Source organism: Diceros bicornis, chromosome 12 (genome assembly GCF_020826845.1).
Source record: "Diceros bicornis minor isolate mBicDic1 chromosome 12, mDicBic1.mat.cur, whole genome shotgun sequence".
NCBI classification, from domain to species: domain Eukaryota; kingdom Metazoa; phylum Chordata; class Mammalia; order Perissodactyla; family Rhinocerotidae; genus Diceros; species Diceros bicornis.
In genome coordinates this window covers 65,051,199-65,071,410 of record NC_080751.1, presented here as the reverse complement: position 1 = coordinate 65,071,410, position 20,212 = coordinate 65,051,199, and positions in this window count along the sequence as shown.

Genomic DNA, 20,212 nt, shown 5'->3' with positions numbered 1-20,212 from the left:
GCCTTGAGTGCAGCCGGGTGGGCAGGCAGCTGGCGGGGAAGGTATGCTGTGCCAGCTCTTAAAATGCGGGTAAACAGTCGAGCTCCCATCCCCTTCCACCCCCCTCCCCCATGCACCGTCTGCGGCCTTGACTGCCCGGCCCTTCCCAGTACCCTCCCAATCCAGAAGCAAAGGTTAGCTCCTGGGAGAGCGGAATCGTTGCCCCTGGGTGCAGGCAAGATCCTGAGGACTGTTGAGTTGCTTTGGGGATTCAGCCTCAGAGACTCCTGCTACTCAAAGTGTGGTCCCAGGACCAGCAGCACCTGTGGTACCGGGAACTTGTTAGAAATGCAGAATCTCAGGCCCCGCCCCAGACCTGCTACATCTGAAGCTGCATTTTTTTTTCAGGTTTTTAATTATTTTATTGAGGTTATATTCGTTTATAACATTGTGTAAATTTCAGGTGTACATTATTATATTTCAGCTTCTGTATATGAAGCTGCATTTTAACAAGATCCCCTGAGTGGATTTACACACTAAGTTTGAGAAACATTGGTCTAAATCAGGGGTCCTCAAACATGGCTGCAGATTGGAATCACCTGGGGAGATTTTACAAGTTCCAGTGACCAGGGTGCATCTCAGGCCCATGATATCAGAAACTTTGGAGGCCGGATGGAACATCAGTATTTTCTAAGACTCCCCAAGGGATTCCAATGTGTCTCCAGGCAGAGGAGTGACAAACCCTCTTTCCCCTGTCCTAGGACTGAATCTGCATCGGTCATGATGCAACTGTTCCTGAGTATCCTCTATGTGCCAGGCCCCACCACCACAGTCTCTGAGGCTTCATCAATGAAGATGATGCATGTTGACAGCGGCAATGCCTTTCTGGCCAAAAGAACTCCTATTCATCCTTCTAAACCCAGTTTAAAAGCCTCTTCCTCTGTGATGTGTTCCAGGATCTCCTGAAGCAAAGAAAAATGCTTCTTTTGAACTCTCATTGCCTTCTGCATTTTTCTTTTATAGTACTTATCACATGGAAGTTTAATGACCTGTTTACCTGTCACTGGTCTGGGAGCCCTGAAGACAGGGAGCACATCTTATTTATCTCTGTATCCCTAGGGCCTATGGCAGGGCCTGGGTACAAAGCAAGTGCTCAGTAAATGTTGTTGACTGACGACACGACTACACGGGTGAATGCTGAATGAACACAAGGATAAGCGAAGATACGTTCCCTGCCCTTTAAAAACTAAAATCCTAGCAGAAGAGACTACCTTGCACAAAATTAATGACATGTTAACCTCTGATGGGTGTTGTGTCAGAGGTTTGACCAAAGTCCTCTGGGAAGGCAGAGCAGGGGAGAGGGGCTCCCTCTAACCACACTGCTCCAGGCCTGCTGGGGTCAGATGGTGGTCCACACTTTTTGCTCCTTGTTGCATCTCCGGTCTATACCCCACAGATGCCGCTCAAGTGGTCCTCTTGGGCTCCTTTCTTTATTACGTTTGAAGACAACAAGATCCTCCAACGGATGGAAGGTAAAGATTCTGTTTGCATTTCTAGACAAAGCTATTACTGTTACCTGTAGGACAGGTGACTGTCTTTGTATTATCAGGCCCCAGAACTTGAGCCTGGAGAGGCGAGAGAGAAGTCTAATGGGACTGCTGAGCAGATGGTGCGGCCACGGTGGCTGCTCTGGGTATGCGGCGGCTTGGGTTGTGGACCGGCTGGTCATGGCTAAGGTCAGGCTCCTGGCTGGCTGAAGGCCTTTCTGGTCAGAGGCAGGACAGGCTGCCTAGTCTGCATGTGCATCAGGCTGAGGCGGGCTCCCTCTCTGCAGAGGATTTATGAAGCCAGGTGTCCTGGAGGATGGGCAGAGGTCAGTCAGTCAGATGAATTGGTACAGAAGAGTCAGAGGCCAAGGTCAGAGGGCCCCAGGGTTTGAGCCAAGGGACAGCAGGCAGAAATAGGCAAAGTGGACAATACCCAGTAGAGAGGTCTAGCTCTGGTGGCTGAGTTTTTAACCCTCCTGGTGGTGTGATAAGGAAGAAGAGGGTTCAGGGAGAGGAGCAGGGACCTGTGTGGTCCACTGGTCAGGCAGAAGGGAAAAGAAGCTACGTGTGTTGACACCAGCGTTATTAGTTGGCAGTTAGGAATCTTCCCAAGAGCATCCTCCGAAGGTGCCTCCCAGAGCTCAGTGGAGACACAATTCTAGAGCTGTGTCGCTGCTCGGCTGCTGACAGATACTCTGGGATCCTGGGACATTTGGGAGGGAGGTTTCCATCTCTCGGTATTTTCTCATTTTCCTGCACGGGCCGGGGGTTCATTTTCTGTATCAAAGAAATCAGTTCCACTCTTTATCAAACTACCTTTATTCCCTCTGCATGGCATGCAGACATCTCATGTGTCAGGAATTCAAGAAGATTTGCTCAAGTGAAAATCTCCCTAGAAGTCGTCAAATCCTCACAAGCATGGTCCCCAAAGGTTCCTTTTGGAAAATAGCCTCAAGAACTGAAGGGCAAAGATCTAGAAGACAGGCAAACAGGTCATCAACTTCAGGAGAGGAAGGAAGCCCAGGGGTCTTTGGGACATGTCCTTTTCTTCAGTTCTGTCCTTTCCCATCCCTCCACTGCTGAGGCCAGCTCCCAGGGCTAAGCAAGGCGGGGCACCAGGAGAGGCTGGGAGGGAAGAGCCAGTGAATTCCAGTGGGGTCCCTACATGATCCCAAGGGTGAAATTGGGTGCGCCTAGTTCAGGGAGATGGTGAGGTTGGAAAAGAAACAGACCTGCCAATGTAGACACTCTAGGTAGACAACACTAGGCTGAGCTGGGAGTGGGAGCCAAGGCTGAATCAGAGACAGGGAGCCTGGTATATGGCCTCCTTCAATAGAATGAGGAAGCCTAAGGCATCCTTTTATTGGCTACTGGATCAGAGATGTGGGAACATGTTCGGGAACTTGACAGGTGCATCCTCCTCCAGGAAGACTCCCTGATAACCCCAGAGGGAGATAACCAAACCTCCTAGGGATTTACTCTGCACATTTCCTTTCCTCTGGTTACAGACATGTGTCTCCATGTTCTGTCACCCATAGGTCTAGCACCTTCTGCAGGGCTGGCTCAGTCTTATTCCTTCACAGTCTCCTGGGTGCCCAGCTTGGGACCTGGCCTGGCCTAGTGCAGGACGAGATTTCCTAAATGGAATGACTTGCCTCTTGCCAAGAGTGCACTCTTTCGGGGTTTGGGGGTAGAGGCAGGAGAGGAGCCCAGAGTGCTGCTCAGAACAGCTAGCTTCTTTGATTTCCCACCTGCAAAATGGGCATCAGAATCCCCTCCCCATCTGCCTGCTGCAGGGTACTGTGAGGAGCCCACGAGAACCTGAATGTCAAACATGAAAAATCCAGAATCAAAATTAGGTGAGAGGCGGTGTAGAGTAATGGTCAGGGCCTTGACTCTGTCACCAGGCTGCAGGCAGTGAATCTGGCTCTGCTGCTCATGAGATGTGTGACCCCGGGCCAGAGACTTGATTTCCCTGAGCCTCAGATTCCTCATCTGTAAAATGGATTGTCGTGAGGATGCAAGGAATGAATTTATGTGAAGCCCCTGGAACAGTGCCTGGAGGTTGGGGATGGGTGGTAGCTGGGGATGATCTGTGCTTCTAAGTCGGACACCCTTGTCCTGATTTCAGATATCCTACATTACAAGTCTTTAAGACAACAATATTGGCTTCTGCGGGTAGTCTTGGTTAACTGAAGAACAAAGATGGGAGTGGGGTTGCATGGCCTCCAGAAGGGATCTGGATCTGAATCTGGCTCCTTCCAGCTCCAAGTTAATAATTCATGGAGGGGATGGTCTTCTTTATATAGGGAAGTCAGACCTAAGTGCATGCCTTTTGGGAGAAAGCATCCGCTTCTCCTTAGCCTTCCAGGCCTTCTAGCACTTTCCTCCAATCTTTTGTAATCTTATTCCTTCCTCTGCCCGTACACGTCCTATAAGGAGCTGGGAATCCAGAATCCAGCAGGATGTGGTTTGTACCCATGTGAAGGTTTTGTTCTAGAAAGGAAGGCAGACATTGAACAAATAATTACCAGGATGTTGTGTGTTATCAGAAAGTGCAGAATGCTGTGAGAGTGTATAGAAGTGCTTCCCAACCTAGGGGCAGGGGGCCAGAGAAGGCCTCCCAGGGGTGGTATGATACAGTTGGTCAGGAGAAGGTGGGGCAGAGAGCATCCCACATAGAAGAGCAGCATGTACAAACGTCTGGGGTTGGAGAGTCCTTGGTGCACGTGAAGAACTGAGTGGTCACCACTCATGGTCTGAGTCCTACAGTAGGGCCTTGGGATGCTTGTGTGCTTGGACTGTGTTTGACTAGTGCATATATATTACCCTTTGTGGAGTTCTCCCTTTTCTTTTTATCTATGGTCCTTGCCAACATAAGCTTTTAGTGTGGAACAGGGTTGGCAGCTTTTTCTGTAAAGGGCCAGCTGGTAAATATCTTAAGCTTTGCTAGGCCATACAGTCTCTGTTGCAACTCCTCCATACTGCCGTTGTAGTGTAAAAGCAGCTGTAGGCAATACATAAATGAATGACTCTGGCTGTGTGCCAATAAAACTTTATACAAAAACAGGTGGTGGGCTGGATTTGGCTAATAGGTCATAGTTTTCCAACCTCTGGTCTAGAAGGAAAGACAGGCATTGAGCAAGTCATTATAATCAGGTTGTGGTATCTCTCATTGTGATTCTTCTTCCTCTTTGGTGGTAAGGAGATTCTTTGAAATTCAGTGCAGTGGGTTGAGTTATTCATACTCCTCAGTTCATAGAACATTACCTCACTGGTCCATGCCAGGATCCTCTTCTCACTGATTTACTCCCCCATCCTCATTTCCGTCTCCCTCTCTCCAAAGGCAACTGTTCCAATGCATCTGCTTTGTACCCTTGAGATTATACACATCTCCAAAGTATGTTGCTTATTGGAATGTATTTTGAAGTTATGTAAGTGGTATTATGCTATTGACTGTTCTCTTACCTTTTGGTTCCCATTCAGCACTGCGTTTTTCAAATCGAATGCTTTGTGTACATCTAGTTCACTGTCTCTAAATGCTGCAAAAAATTTCACATTGTACATCACCAAGTTTTCCTTATCAATCCCCTGGTCATTTGGTACTAGCTCTCTACCCCCATAAACATCCTCATACCTTCCCCCATATGGAGATGTATTTGCTTACCTTTTCCTCTTGACACGCCCCTTTGTCGTAGCATTTATGTCTGCTTCCGCCCTGGACTGGGAGTGTCCTGAGGTCTGTTATCAGGTTCATCTCTTTATCTCAGAGCCTAGTCAAGTTCGCCTGGTACTCTGGAGGGCCAATAATATTTGGTGAGCAAATCATTCTTCAAGGGGAGAACTCTGGCAGGCTCCTTTTGATCTTCCACACAGTCTAGCAGAGCACCTGGTACATCCCGGTTGTTCCCCAACAGCAGACTGATAACAGCCCTCACCCCAATAGCACCTGTGCTCTGTGAGACACCTCCCCTGGGCAAAACACTTTCCCATTACTGCTTCTCATTTAGTCACTTGTTGACTATCTGATGGACTGATTCCTTTTCATATTGTAAACTTGGGGAGCATAATGGTTAATTTTATGTGTCAACCAGGCTAGTCTATGGTGCCCCTTTGTTTGGTCAAACACCAGTCTAGATGCCGCTGGGAAGATATTTTTTAGATGAGATTTACATTGAAATCAGTAGACTTGGAGTAAAGCAGATTACCTTCCATAATGTGGGTGGGCTTCCTTTAGTCAGTTGAAGGCCTTTAGAGAAAAGACTGAGGTCTCCCACAGAAGAGGGAATTCTGTCTTAAGATGGCATTTGGACTCAAGACTGCATCATCAACTCTTCCCTGAGTCTCCAGCCTGCCGGCTTGCCTTACAGATTTCCGACTTGCTAGCACCCACAGTCATGCGAGCTAATTCCTTAAAATAAATCTCTCTCTCTCTCCATCCTATTGGTCTCTTTCTCTGGAAAACCCTGACTAATATAGAGCACCAGGACAAATCTACTCCAGAATAAGATCTTTTTCATGATATTTAAGGCCTGAAAGGGACTTCAGGAGACTATCTGTGACAGTATCTAGGATGAGCTCCTAGCAGAGTGCTTCCACACACAGGCATGGGAAGTGCCAGCAGATGATCCTGAAATTTGGGTCGAATCAGTGGGCTTTAAATTCAACAGAGACCCACATCAATTCTTTCCTACATCTGGCTTTAGACTGTGCAAGCCATCTAGTTGATCAGGGGACCAATCCTTACCTAAGCCTTGATCGTTACTAATCACCCATCCAACCAAGCTTAGCCAGGATGCAAAAATCCCAACAGCCAACCACAGAGGACTTTAGTGCATGCCTCTCAGAGCAGAGAGCACCAGAAGAAGGTTCAGGGGGAAGGGGATCTATCATCTGATCCCTATTATTTTTCTTACCTTTATGGAGCATCTGTTACTGTGTCCCAGGCACTTGATTAACTGCTTTTAATGTTCACAACCTTGCAAGGGTGGCCCTATCAGTCCCATTTTATAGATGAAGAAATGCAGCCTGCAGGTGCTGAGTCACTGTCCGGAGCACTCAGAGTGGGCAGTGGATCTGGATTCAAGGTTGGGTTTGTGATGTGAGACCAAATCCTGTGCTCATCCCGTTGTGCCCTGATGAGTTCCATTCATTAATTCATTCATTTATTCATCAAATCTTCCTTCATGCCAGGGTATATTCCAGCTGTGGGGGAATCTAGAATAAGACATCTTCTTTTTCTTCAAGAGGCTCAGAGACACAAAGAAATAATGGGGCTGGTGACACGGTCCTGTCTTGGAGGTGTGTGCAAAGTGAGCAGAGAAGTACAAGAAGTTATTCTCTCCTGAGGATGTTGGGGGGTCAGTGATTTAAGTGGGAGAGTGTGTGGCAGGGCTCCTAGTCCTGTGCACAGGAGAGGGGCCGCGGGTGGCACTGGAGGAGGAGCTGAGCAGGTGGAGTGGGGATGCCAGAGGGAACAAGGATGTTGCGGGAGGAGAAAGAGCATGTGCAGGCGCCAGGCCGAGAGTGGTCATTGGTGTGGGCGGGGTGGGGGTGCAGAGCCTGTGCATGTGGCCGAGGCCACGGGGAGTGTGAAGAGTCGAGGGAGATGAGGGCAGAAATGCAGGCTTGGAAGGTGGTGCTAGCTGGTTGGACTCACACTGTAACCCAGGGACACCTGGGATTTTGTTCAGGGCCAGGACTAGGGTGAGGAGAGTGGGGAACTCAGCTCAGGGGCAAAATTTAAGAGGGGGCAAAAAACTCAATCACCGAGATATATGATACCAGAAATCAGTGCGAAATATCCATGATGAGCAACAGAGGAAACTTTCAAATGAACAGAGGAGCCAACCATGTGCTCTATGACCCTCCTCACTCATCTCGCCCTCATCCTGGCCCTGCTTTGTTAAAAACTTCAATTCCTGGTTCCCCCACAGGCCTACTGACTTAGTCTTTCCAGAGGAGGGGCCCTGTTATTTCGCAGTGCCCTGGGTGATTTGTATGGTTGTGTTTCTTCTTTTTAAACTTGTCCGTGGTTAATAACCATCTGAGGGCACTTGGTAAAAATATGGATTCCTGTGTCACTCCCAGACCTTCTGCATCTGAAGGGGCAACAGAGGGGCCTGGGAGGTTGGAGGTTTATCAAGGGCCTTGGGAGCTTCATACCATTGGGCAAGATGGCAAATAGCAGTGAATGGCAAGGATTGTTTTAGGCTGCTGGGTCCCAGCTTTGGGAAGACCCCTCCAGTAGGCCTAGGCAATAGACACCATTTTGGCTGAGTTTTTCTACTTTTCAGTTTCCAAATGGGAAGATATCCTGATTGTTGAAAACTGTATACATATTATATCCCTACAGTAGTTACTCTAGGAGACTCTGGAAGAAAACCCTGACTCCTAGCTGGACATTCAAAGCCCTACACATCTGGGCCCTCCCTTGCTCTCCAAGCTCTTCCTCCATTGGGGCTGCCAGTCTGTGAGCGTCCGCTGGTCAGCCTAGCCACTGTCCCTGAGTTCACTTCCCACTCGGAGCCTCTCCCCAGGCAGACGCCTCTGCTGAAGACCTTTCCCTCTGTCCTTAAGGCTCAGAGAGGCCCTTCCCCCCCCAGGAAGCCCCCACATCCTGAAATGCTCCAGCCACAGCCTCTCCTCTGTCCTCTGAAGTCCGGTCTCCACCACTCCCTCTGTCAATCGCAGCTCTGTCTGTGCTTTTACGTTTTCTTGGGTGTTTATCAGACCCTGAAAGCCTCCTCCTTTTTTCTGCATTCCAGGAGCGTTCCTCCTAAAGCGCGAGAAGTTCCAGAAAGTTCATGGGCTGCAGAGTCTGAAAACTTGGCTTCAAGTCTCCTCTCTATCTCTTCTTAGATGCTTAGATGACCTTGGACAAGTTCTCTGCCCTTCAGTTTCTGGGGACAAAATATAGTTACTCTGGTGGGGGTGAGGGGCAGAGGATAGATACACTGCAAGGGTGGGTGGAGAACATCACATTAAGGAGGTTATTATTATTCATAATACAACACAGTAAGCATTCCTTGAGGGCAGAGAGGGCGTCTCCTAAGGTTCCCAGTGGCCAGAGACCCCAGTGAGCCCTGAGTGATAGACATGCTGGGACTCACCTCCCCAGCCAGCACCTCTGCTTCTTCAACAGTTGGCTGTGGGCGTAATTCTGGCCATCTGCTCTTTCCACGAGGAGGGCAGACCTAGAGTGGAAATGCTTTACAGGGGCTTATTTATTGTTGACTTTATTCTAAAAGAAGAAATTTTACAGAGATTGACGGTGAGGTGGAGAAAGTTTCTTTTAAATTCTCTTATATTCAGTTCTTAGTACTCCAGGAGAGCCTGGGAAGCACGCTTGGACAGAGGGCTCTTAGGGCTCGTGTTTTCTCAATTGCTGAGCAATGTGAGCGTCTCTCCAGGAGACATGGCCCTCTCTCTGGGTGCTGTGTTGGGAGCAACAACTGCTGTTGGAGCCAAACAGCCTGCAGTGGGATGTGGGAGGTGCCGGGAGGCCCAGGATGGAATGGGGGAGCCGGGCTCCCACATACGACGCCCCTCGTGTGTGTTCCGGTGCCAGATGCTGGTGTGAGCTGAACAGATTCGGCTCGTGGTTTCATCTGGGCAAAGACAGAGTCAGGAGGGGCTTGTTTCTTTGTGTTTCGAGCCTGCTGGTGAGCACGGATGGAAAACTCAATTATCAGTGAGGTTAGGGGCAGGGCGGGAGGTCAGGGCCTAACTGCCCGCTCTTCCTCTGGGCGCTGAGAGAGTTGCTCTCCTCTCTGCTGCTCTGGGAGGAGGATGCATTGATCAGGGTTAAAGGTCGTGTGTCATCAAAGGCAGTCCAGGAATAAAGGGAGCCCTTCCTCAGGACTCTAGGATGGCCCCCGAAAACCTAAGGCGATTCACTCCCTTAGTAAGCTCAGATGTGCCTTATACTCAAGAAGTCCAGAATGCTTATTATAAAATTTACAAGAAAACGTTGCTTTATCTGGGTATAGCTTTCAAAGACTTAGGATTTGAAGGGGGAGGGGTTGGAAGCATTCTCTGTCTATCCTCCTCTGCCAAGAATTCAGAACCCTCTGGGGGAGAGACTACACGTCTTCCTTTTTTGAGGAAAAACAATTCATTAAAAAGTTCTTTGTATGAGTCTGGACACCTCAAAGATAGGACCTTAGCCACTCTTGTTTCACACTTATCTTTTCCCATGGGAATATTTCCTTTCTAGACAGGAAAAAAAAAATCCACACATAGTAATTTGAAAAGTGGAAGTTAAATTTGAACAATCACGTGGCCAATGGATTGTGTAGAAAAACTATAAAGGCAGAAAAAAAAAAAGACAGTCTACCAAAAGACAGACAGAGAGGTGAAAAGAAAGACAGATGGAAAGAAATTCAGAGACAAAGAGAAAGAAAGTTCATGCCTGAAACCAGAAGGAAAAAAAGAGCATCCTAGAGGCAGAAGCAACCATAGTCAATCATCATCAGCTGATTTAAAAGATGACAAATATCCCCAAATGCAAGATTCTGAACTAGAGGGGAGACAGGAGTTTCCTGCAATGTACCTATATATTTTTCTTAACAATTTCTGGTTCTTTACAGTGATGTGTGGAAAATGAACACAGGCCTCAATTGTGTACCTGCCTAACTTTCCAGTTGTCATAGCAAATTGAACACAGAGAGAACAGAGTTGACGACAAACGAGAACAGGTTTGCATTTCAAGAGCAGGTCTGAGTCCCAGCTGTGGAACGGGGCTGACTGAGGCCGGGGGCAGAGGCGTGACTGAAACAAGCAATCGGGTTCCTCTGCATAGACGCTATTGTATGTGGACAGAGATGTCTACACAGATGTTTGCAGATGTAGATATAGGTACAAATATACCACGGCGTTCACAGGAATATAACTATGTGAGAAGTCTGGATTATCTGCCTGAGAGAGTTGGCCCGTATCTCACAAATAAATCTCAGAACCCACTTCTAGACGGCTGAAAAATGAGCACAAGATAACATGTATAAGGCACTGTGTTCCTGGACGTCTCCCAGTTTCACTTAATGTAGGTAACTCTAAGAACCCTGGTGCAAATGCCCCCTCCTCTGGAAAGCTGACCCCGCTTACCCTGTCTCAGTGACCTTTCTCTCCAGGCTCCTTCACAGATCGGCTCTATGTAGGACCGCCTGGGGCCAATCCCTTGGCTGTGGGTCTGCCCAGTTCTCGAGAAGTTGCTTGGTCATGTCTTGTCTTCCTATCAAGTTTGGAAGCTCTGACTTGAGGCCCTGCTGGGCTACAGTAAGTCCTCTGTGAAGACCTTTTGGCTAATTAGAAGAGACAGTGGCCCCATCTGGATACCAATAATTCTGATCAGATCCATTTCCTAGGTCCCTTGTTTATCTTGCAAGTAGGAAACCAATGTCATTGGAATCACATCATTTAGTCGTGGGAGGGCTAACATAGTGCTGCCACTCATTTAGCATACTGTTTATTTCAACTGGCTTATTATTTTTTTTTTTCATAGCAAGATTTTCTCAATGAAGGAAGCAGGACATTGATTTATATTCTAGTGCGAGCTCCTTATCCCTTGATAGACTGGCAATCGAGGTGCACTGACAAAACATCTAGTTCTCACCCTTTTCATTTTACAGATGTGGACTTTGAGACTGAGAAAGAAGAAGTAACTTGTCCAAGATTTCACAGCAAGATATAGAGCTGCAATTGGTACCTGGGCCTCCTGCTACCCAAGTCTATCATAATAATACAACAGCAGCAGCGCTGATGCCTACAACTTGCACACACGTTATCACACTGCATCTACAGAGTGACGCTGGGAAGTAGGCATGGCAGGAGTTAGTCTCTCCATATGAGGAAACTGAGGCTCAGACAGGACAGAGACATAGAGTAGGGAAGTGGCAAAAGAGGTGACAGTAGACTATCCCTGCCCCCTGGTTCCAACACACCAGGCTTCAGATGAGCTAACATTTCTGGTCCTGCACGCTCCAGCAATGGCCCAGCAAGTGCAGGGACAGGCTGAATTTCTAGTCCTTATTTAAGAAAACTGCAGTAGGAAGATGCAACCGCTGTGTTTAGGAAAAGACTGAGGAATTGAGATGCTCTGAGTTCTCGGCAGTTCCATCTATAATAGAACTCAAGCTCTAAGAGGCCCTACACCTGTGTCTTCTATAAGCATACCTACTAGCCACCTCAAATCATTTTTGGAGCAAAGTAGGATAAAGACAAATACATACATTGAAATTTAATCTCAGCATATGCAGGGAGCAAGCAAGGTCTCAGACACGAAGCACTTTGTAAATCGTGGGCCTCATGCGAATAATAGGTATTACTCTTATTTCTAAGCCTGAAACAACCAGCTGTTTGGCATTTTCCAATTAAAAGTATAGGCCTGGGGTACTTGCCCATTAAAAATGTAACACTACCCATAAAATCTCATTTTTTTCATTTTCATTTTTTAAGAACACAAATTAGGCCAATGGAATCATTTAAATGATTTTTTCTCCCTTTTTTTGCTTTTAAGCAAAGTAAGCCATACACAGGAACCAATAGTTCCCTTACAAAGATTTGCATTTTTCCCTGGAGCAGTCACCCACTGAAGGGACAGCCACAAATAAGTCCCTTTGCAGTTTTTATAACCAAGGATTGGCCCAACTTTCACAGGCCTCACATAAACCTCTCACTGCACGTGGTGAACCTGTGAACACTTTATTTCTGCTCCCACTTCCTGTCTGGATGCTAGGGGTCTCCCCGATGCCCATGGCTGCCTAATGAGGTCTTATTTGTTATGACAAAGTAAGCTGACGTGGCCAATAGGCCTATATTTCCTTTCCTTCTTTCCCCAGGAGAATTGAGGACTCCCAAGGAATGAAGTCTGGACTTTCTGGAAGGACACTTAGCCGAGTGTAGTCCACGGAGAAGGATGGGGAAAATCTTTGCTTTCTAGACCTGTGATTTGTCTGACTTAAGTGCCCAACAAACATAATCCCTTTAAGAGTAGGTCTTTTATGCCCAGTTCAGGCTGTAGCTGAAAGCTGAGAATTCTGTGGTGGAAAAATCCCTATTCTAATCTTCACACTGGTTTGCCAACTCAACTCAGAAGTGTTCAGCAAGATTTCAAGGTCCATGGCCCCTGGGATGAAGTTGAAACTTCTGGGCTGGCCCTGGGTGAGGCAGTTGGTGTAGCCAGAAGAGCTGGGGCCCAGGACGTGGCTGGACCTTTGTCCAAACCTTGACTGGTTACTTCCTAACTGAGCCTCATTTCCTCCTCGCTGAGATGGGGTTACTGATAATATCTCACCCTTGAGGTTATTGGGAGGATGAAGGGAGATAATGAACAGAATGTCTGACTGCCCCATCACTGAAGGCCTGGTGCTCACTCTCTCCTCCTTCCCCTCCTTTTGTTTTTTTTAAATTATTTTTTGTTGTTGTTGTTGAGGTATAAACTTCCTTCCCCTTTTATTGCTTTTCCTACCTTTTTCTCTCCTCTTAATTTGTTGAGGTCATACTCGGAGGCAGGCCCTAGAGCAGACACTGGGGTTCAGTTGAATTCCGTGAAGGTCCCATCCTCAAGGAGCTACACCTGCAGGGCCACACAGCCTGGTGAATTAATGTTGATGGGACACACGGCATGTTCATAGGCGCAGAGAGGGGATCCCTAACTCAGGAGTTTCCACTGTCCCTCCCGGACTAGGTGGCACCTTCTTCAGCATTATGTCTACACTGTATTCGTATCCATTGCCCCTTGTGTGGAGAGTGCTCGCCAGGTGTCTGGGGGGAGGGGTGTGCACACATAAAAGAGAGAGACACTCTCTGTCCCATGGCCACCCGGGCTCATAGTCCCCAAGGAGAACTAGCACAGGATATAGGCCGCAGCCGCCTGTTTGCTCCTGGGCTACCGTCCATGCGGAAGGGCTAAGAGGAAGAACAGGGCCATTATCCAGAGAGAGGGACGAGGGGCTCTGAGGTGACAACACGCAGCTCCAGCACAGGGCAGAGAGGCAGGCAGGAGAGTTATTACCTGGGTCACTTCGCAGTCAAGTTGTCAAAGGGAAGAGGATTAAGTTGAGTTTGTCTAGGGAAGGAGTTACCAACAGGCTAGGGCCGTCTGAAGGTGCACCCCTCCTCTGGGTCTTTACAAGGCCCTGAGAGTGGCTATTTGGGTGTTGGGCAGGCGGGGGTCCTCAGCGGTGGGGGCGGTGGCTGAGAATTGGAGGCCATCTGTCCACCCAACTCACGGAGGCTTCGAGGGCTGGAGTGTCAGCTGGGCAGGCCCCCCAGTGGATGCAACGTATCCAGTGCCCCCTGCCCCCCATCTCTCTCCAAGCACAAAAGCCTGTTGTTTGGGGAGCTCAGACAGTGGACACAGACCATCCTCTCTTCTCTGTGTCATTAACGTAATCTATTTGATCTTGAGGGTGGTTTTGTTTCAGTTTCTCAAGGACGGTGGGGGAGGGAAGGGGGCATTTCTTCTGACTTTGAAGAGTAGAATGACCCATCTTGGGCCCTTTTTTCCTTGTCAGAACAGAGCTAATGCTTCTATCGATGGGAGAGTCACCTATTCTTTGGAATGAGGGTGTTCTTGTTATCATGATTGCCAATAATATTACACTTGTTTACATTAATTTATGTACATCTTGTCTCTTTTTCAAAAGGATTTTAACGTACCAGTAAAAAATTTACAACAGATAAATAAAGGAATCTTGGCTAAGAGAAAATAAAGTTGGATGAAATAAGAGAATAGAGAAAAGACTAGAAGACAAAATTTCCCCTCCAATGGTCTAGGCAGTGGCTGGATGTGGGCCAGGTGTCAATGCTGAGCTTCCTAGTAGCCACAGTAATGAGGGAAACACTCACATACATGGTTTACAGCATCAACAAGAAACAAAGCTTTCTCAGTGAAAGAAGGCACTGTATGATGTATTGAAAAATATTAGAAGGTATGGCCCTTCAGGAATTCCCAAATTCATAAATACTTCTAGAGCAGCATTTCTCAAATTGCATTCCATGAAACACTGATTCTGTGGGACATCAAAAGGTGTTCCTCCAAAACAGACACTGTGGCCAGACAGCCACGGTTAATATTCCCACTCATTCCTCTCTTGGAGATTTGCGATGCACCCTCTTCTCCTGAGGGCTTGGAGGAGTCTGCAGAAAAGACACCTGGTAAATTTGGTTCAAACAATCATCTCCCAAAGTATTTTGGTCACAGAACCAGAATTTGGGGGAATCTCTGAATTCATGTGGCAGGACTGGTTTTCCCAGGACATTTTTTGGGAATGGGGCACTTTCTCTGTGGAACCATTTTCCACAAAGAAACCAGGTTCTGTCTCTTTCAGAGAGTTACTGTGTGCACACCATTCTTTTGGCCTTTCCCTCCTCCGCCCTCCCTCAGGGTCTGGGCTCCACTCAGCGAGAGCACCAGGGTCTGATCCTGTCTCCATGGGGGAGGGGCAGTGCAGGGACGTGTGGCCTTGCAGAGTCTTCAGAGCTGAGTATCTACAAGACAAACAAAGCTTTCGCGGCCAGCATTGCCCACTCTTGTTACATGTCATCTCTGCCAACTAAGCACAGTCTCTGTTTTACCAAAGACTCTCAGTGCACCCGGGGCTGGGGCGGGAGAAAGAGGGGTAGAAGGAGGGAAGTGCTGCCCTGCCCATGGGTGCAGCACGATAAGCACATGATACACGTCAGTGGGATCTCAGTAGGGACAGAAGGCTGGCGCTTCCAGGTGGGCTTCTTGGAGGAAGTGACACTTTGACAGAGATTCAAAGGATTGGCAAGAGTTATATGAAGGAGGAGGTATGGGGTCCCATTTGGGGCCTGGCTGGAACAAATGGTCAGAATTGGCCTTCGGTGGAACAAATGGCAGGGGCAGCAGGCAGCTGGTGAGGAGCAGGAGACAGGGGGCCTGGCTAACAGGTCTGGGCTTCCTTGTCCAGGGACCGAGGGAGGCATGGAGGCACCCCCACGGGGGATGGCAGGACTTTCCTGTTAGAAAGAGCCTCCTGGTGATGACTGCAGCTCGGGGGGACACACATGGGCCAGCATCCCGGGGCCAGGATCTGGAGTGACCCACCGAGGGCAGTGGCTGCGGAAAGGGGCAGAGCCCTGACCCTGGCCCTCAGTTCCAGTGGATAACGGGGGGACATGACAAGCTCTCCGTGCGCCCTGGAGGATTGGCGCTCCCCCTGGCTGGATGTCAGAACAAATTAAGGGCACTTGTCTCATAAGCCTCACCTGGCCGGCAGCATGGTCAGGCCGGGCTGGCAGGGGAGATGTGTCCCCAGGAGCATCTTGGATCTTGGCCACTGGCCTCGGAGTGAGAAAGGCTCTCTCTGCCCTGCCTGTCTAGGGAACAGGATACAGGGGTACAAGAGACTATGGCAACCGAAGACCGGTGTCAGGGCCACAGTCCTAGGTTTCTGTGCTCACTGATGTGGAGACAGAAGCCTCCCGCCCTACGGGAACCACGGCTGGGTTACACAGGCAGCCAGAGGCTGTGGGGTCGGGGGCAGACCACTGCATCTTGCACTGCCATTTTGCTGAGTGTGCTCACAGGGAATATCTCCTTTGATTTCTGTCTTAGCCCATTCAGCTGCTGTAGTGAAAATACCATAGACAGAGAGGCTTAAACAATAAACATTTATTTCTCACACTTCTGGAGGCTGGGATGTCCATGATCGAGGTGCTGGCAGATTCGGTTTCTGGCGAAGGCCGGCTTCCTGGCTCATTAGATGGCGATCTACTCGCTATGTCCTCACATGGTGGAAAAAAAGGGAAGACCTTCTGGGGTCTCTTCTATAAAGGCACCAATCCCATTCCTGAGGGCTCTGCCCTCATGACCTAATCATCTCCCAGAGGCCCTGCTTCCTAGTACCATCACACTGGGGGTAGGATTTCAGTGTATGAATGTGGGGAGGACATAAACATTCCGTCTATAGCACCTCACAATACTTTGTGACACTGGGATTACTTATTATCCCCATTTTACAGATGAGGAAACTAAGACTTAGAGAGGGGAGGGCTTACCCAGCGTCTGATTCCAACTTCAGTGCTCCCCCTCCTTCGTTCGATGGGAGGCGTCTCAGAGCGTGATGGAGCACCAGCTGGTGGAGAGAGCCTTCTTCCCTGCTGTGTCTCCCCTGAGTCCTGGTGCCAGGAGGGCACGGCCCCTCAGGGAGGGTACCTCGGGCATGTCCTGGGCTGCTCTGGAATCTGAGGACCTAAGGGCTGAGGATGAGAGGCAGATGATGGGTCCTATTCCTTCATCCAGTGCTCAGGAGCCATCCCAGAATCACTGCCAGGCCAAGTCTAAGGGGAGCAAGCCTGGGTACTGGAGAAACACCTGGGCCCACACTGTTCTCTCTGCCTGAGACCTCCTCCAGGCCTGTCCCCGCAGGATGCCCTGGCCCCTTTCACACCTGAGCTCGCACATCCTGTTACCCCGGTAGCCCTCCTGAACCTCCACATCCAGGCCAGCTGTGCCCTCTCTGTCCACTCGCTGCCTTTGGGGCATCCCCTCACAGCATGTACGCCCCATTCAGATCACGGCTTCTATCCGTAGTTTTCACTGCATGAAGACAGACCTCGAGTCAGCTCACACGTGTATCCCCAGCCCCTAGCCCTGTGCCTGGTGCACGTAGGGCTTCATCAATATTGAATAAATGAATGAAAAGTTTCACTTTTCGCTGGTTAAAAAAACTCAGACACTCAGGGCTCAGGAAAGCTTGCTCCAGCCCTGGGGCGACTGGGCTGGTGGCTCTAACGATGGGTAAACCCGACCCTTGGATCCCCTCGGCTAGACTGAGGTGTGTGGCGCTTTCTGGCATCTGTCCACCACTTCAAGCTTGTCAGGATTCTGGAGCAAACCGCTATTTTGTTGACTTACGCAGAGTCAGTCGTTGAAATTCTGTGTAGATCTTAGCCAAGGCCTGGTGATGCTCTGAGAGGGTGGGGATATGAGTGGAACTTAAAAAAACAACAACTTATTTTGAAAAAAGTAATACATGTTTGCTACAGAAATTTTATAAATGCAGATAAGCAAGAAGAATAAAATAAATGAATAAAATGACTCTCCCACCACTCAGAGATGTGGAGCATTTGCAGCTGGGGCTGCTAGCACATCCTCTCTGTCTCCTCATGTTCTCTCCAGCACTGTGCCTTCAGGGGAGCCTGACTGCTTACATGGCCACTTAGGGCTCCAAAGGTCCATGTCCCAAGAGACAGAGTCAGGTGGAAACTCTATTATCTCTTGGACCTAGCCTAGGAAGTCACTAGGTCTCATTTCCACCCGATTCCATTGCTAGAGGCAGTTGCAAAGTTCCGCCCAGGTTTGAGTGGAGGAAGGACGGAGGAATGTTATTCCACAGTAAGAAGAGCATGCAGAATGGGAGATGCACTGATGTGCCCATCTCTGGAAAATGTGACTTGTCACAATTAAATCTCAGTATTTACTGTTAAAATGTTGATTGAAATGATCATTTTAATTGAGAGTCCTTTATTGCTATACTAAAGTGAAAAAAAAAATTCTTGGCCAAATGATGCATGACCACCTTACATTGTGGAGTATTTCTCAGGTTTTGAAAGTCTTAGCAGAACACATTTCATTTGATGCTCACAATTTCCTGGTAGGGATCATCACCCCCCATTTAACAACCATGGAAAGTGAAGTCTAGAAGACAAAAAAAGAATTTCTCCAGTGTCAGCACCTGATAAAAGCTGGAAGAAGATCTAAAGATCCTGCTTCAATCCCAGACGTCTCTCATCTACTCCAAGTAACGCCACTTGTGATTAAAATCCACTGGGGAGTCACATTCCACTCCCGGAAAATTGTAACACTGACCCAGGAGGTGAGACTTCCTTTTCAATGTTTTAACTTTAGCCTGGCCTTCAGCCTTTAACTCTAGAATGGTTACTACTGAGTAAATATTAACCTGGTGCTGGATGACCAGTGTTTTATTAGCTGGAGGAATGCTCAGCAGAAGGGGCGGGGAGAAGTGTGGGTTGGCTGGGCCAGCCTTTGGAGATGGCACCCAATTCTTGGTGAGCAAATATCTGAAAGTCCTTGCAGCTTGTTGGGTGGCCCAGGTGGGTGCCTGCCTCTTGGCAAAAGCATCAGGACCCATCAGAAGATGGTGTGGACTCTTTGAAGACCTTTGTGGGCTCTTGCACCCTTATTCTTGGAGACCCTGCCCAACATCGTATCAAATATGTCACAATCGACCTACATTCTGTATTATGTATAACAGGGTTTTTGTTTTTTCTCTTGCTATAAAAAAGTTCAAAAGAATGTCTATAATTTTGCCATTGAAATTATTTGGCTATGGGTAACTTAATTAATTTACAGTAAGTTCTTTTTTTTCCTCAGCCTATTTGGAAATTCATGCAAAGTGAGAAAATATAACCTACAAACTGTTTTCTAACGTAATGCAATTTTCACAAGTGATAGATTTAACAGTTAATGAAGCGGCATATGACATAACATTACATTTTTTTGATAATTAAACATTTATCCACTTTGATTTTGCAGTTTTTGAGCCAATAATTATTTTTCAGCTCTCAAATACTTTTGTAGGACCCTCAAAAGCTCATAAGTCAGGTCTTGTACCTACGGGGCCTGACATATAGGATGATTCTAATTGTGATGAGGCTAGTGCTTTCCTAATAAAAAGAGCCCCGAAAGTTCCTTTGGTTGTGTCTTCAAAGCTGAAGCCATGAAGAGAAATCATTCGTCATTACAAGTCGTCCTGCGGGTCGAGTGTACACACTCTTACTGCTCTGAATGCTGTTGCTGGCAGGAAACTCTGCTGCCAAGTCAATGGAACATGCTGCGCCACGATAATCAACAAATAATTCTGGAGGATCTGCATTCTTCATCATTAATTCAGATGGATCTGAAACACCAATGGGACAGAGAACCTGATGGTGGAAAAACTCTTACAGAGAAGAAAATAGGCCATAGAGGGGACTTGCCTAAATCTTATCATGGCAGGGAATGGGGGTAGAGAAGGAAATGCACATTGTTAAAAACCAAAACAAAACCCATGGTGGGGCAGAGGCTCTGATGAATTCCACTTGGCCCTCCAACATCTTTTCGAGGGGAGTATTAACTCCATTTTACCAATGTACCATGGGGCTCAGAAAGGCCAATATTTGCCCAAGACGACCCAGGGACAGGAACCCAGGTCTGCCTAATGCCAAGGCTCTGCTTTGTCTTCCTGCCGTTGTGATGCACAGAAGTGCTTGCAATTTTCAGAGGAAATTAGCAGCATGCTGTGAGGTTTGTGCTTGGAATACCAGCAGGATTAAGGGAATTGCAGAAGCAATATCTTTTAGGATTTTCCATTTGCAGAAGCCACAATCCTATGAGAAACACTCAATATGAAAGAACTGGAGAGAAGTAAATTAAGGTTTTAGAAAGAGGCAATCAAGTCTTTTTCTAGAGTAGTGGAGCCAAGAACCCAGCTGGTTAAGTTAACAGATCCTCATGGAGCACTGACTCTGTGTGGGAAGCCCTGAGAGTTGATGAGCTCTTGGTCTTGGGCCTTCTGTTACAGATAGATACAGAAGTGTGATGGAGAGAGCTCTGGCTTACGAGTCAGAAGATCAGAGTTTGCAAACTTCTCTTCCACTCCCTGGCTGTTTGGCCTTAGACAAATGAGTGCACCTCTCTGAGCCTCAGTTAGCTATTT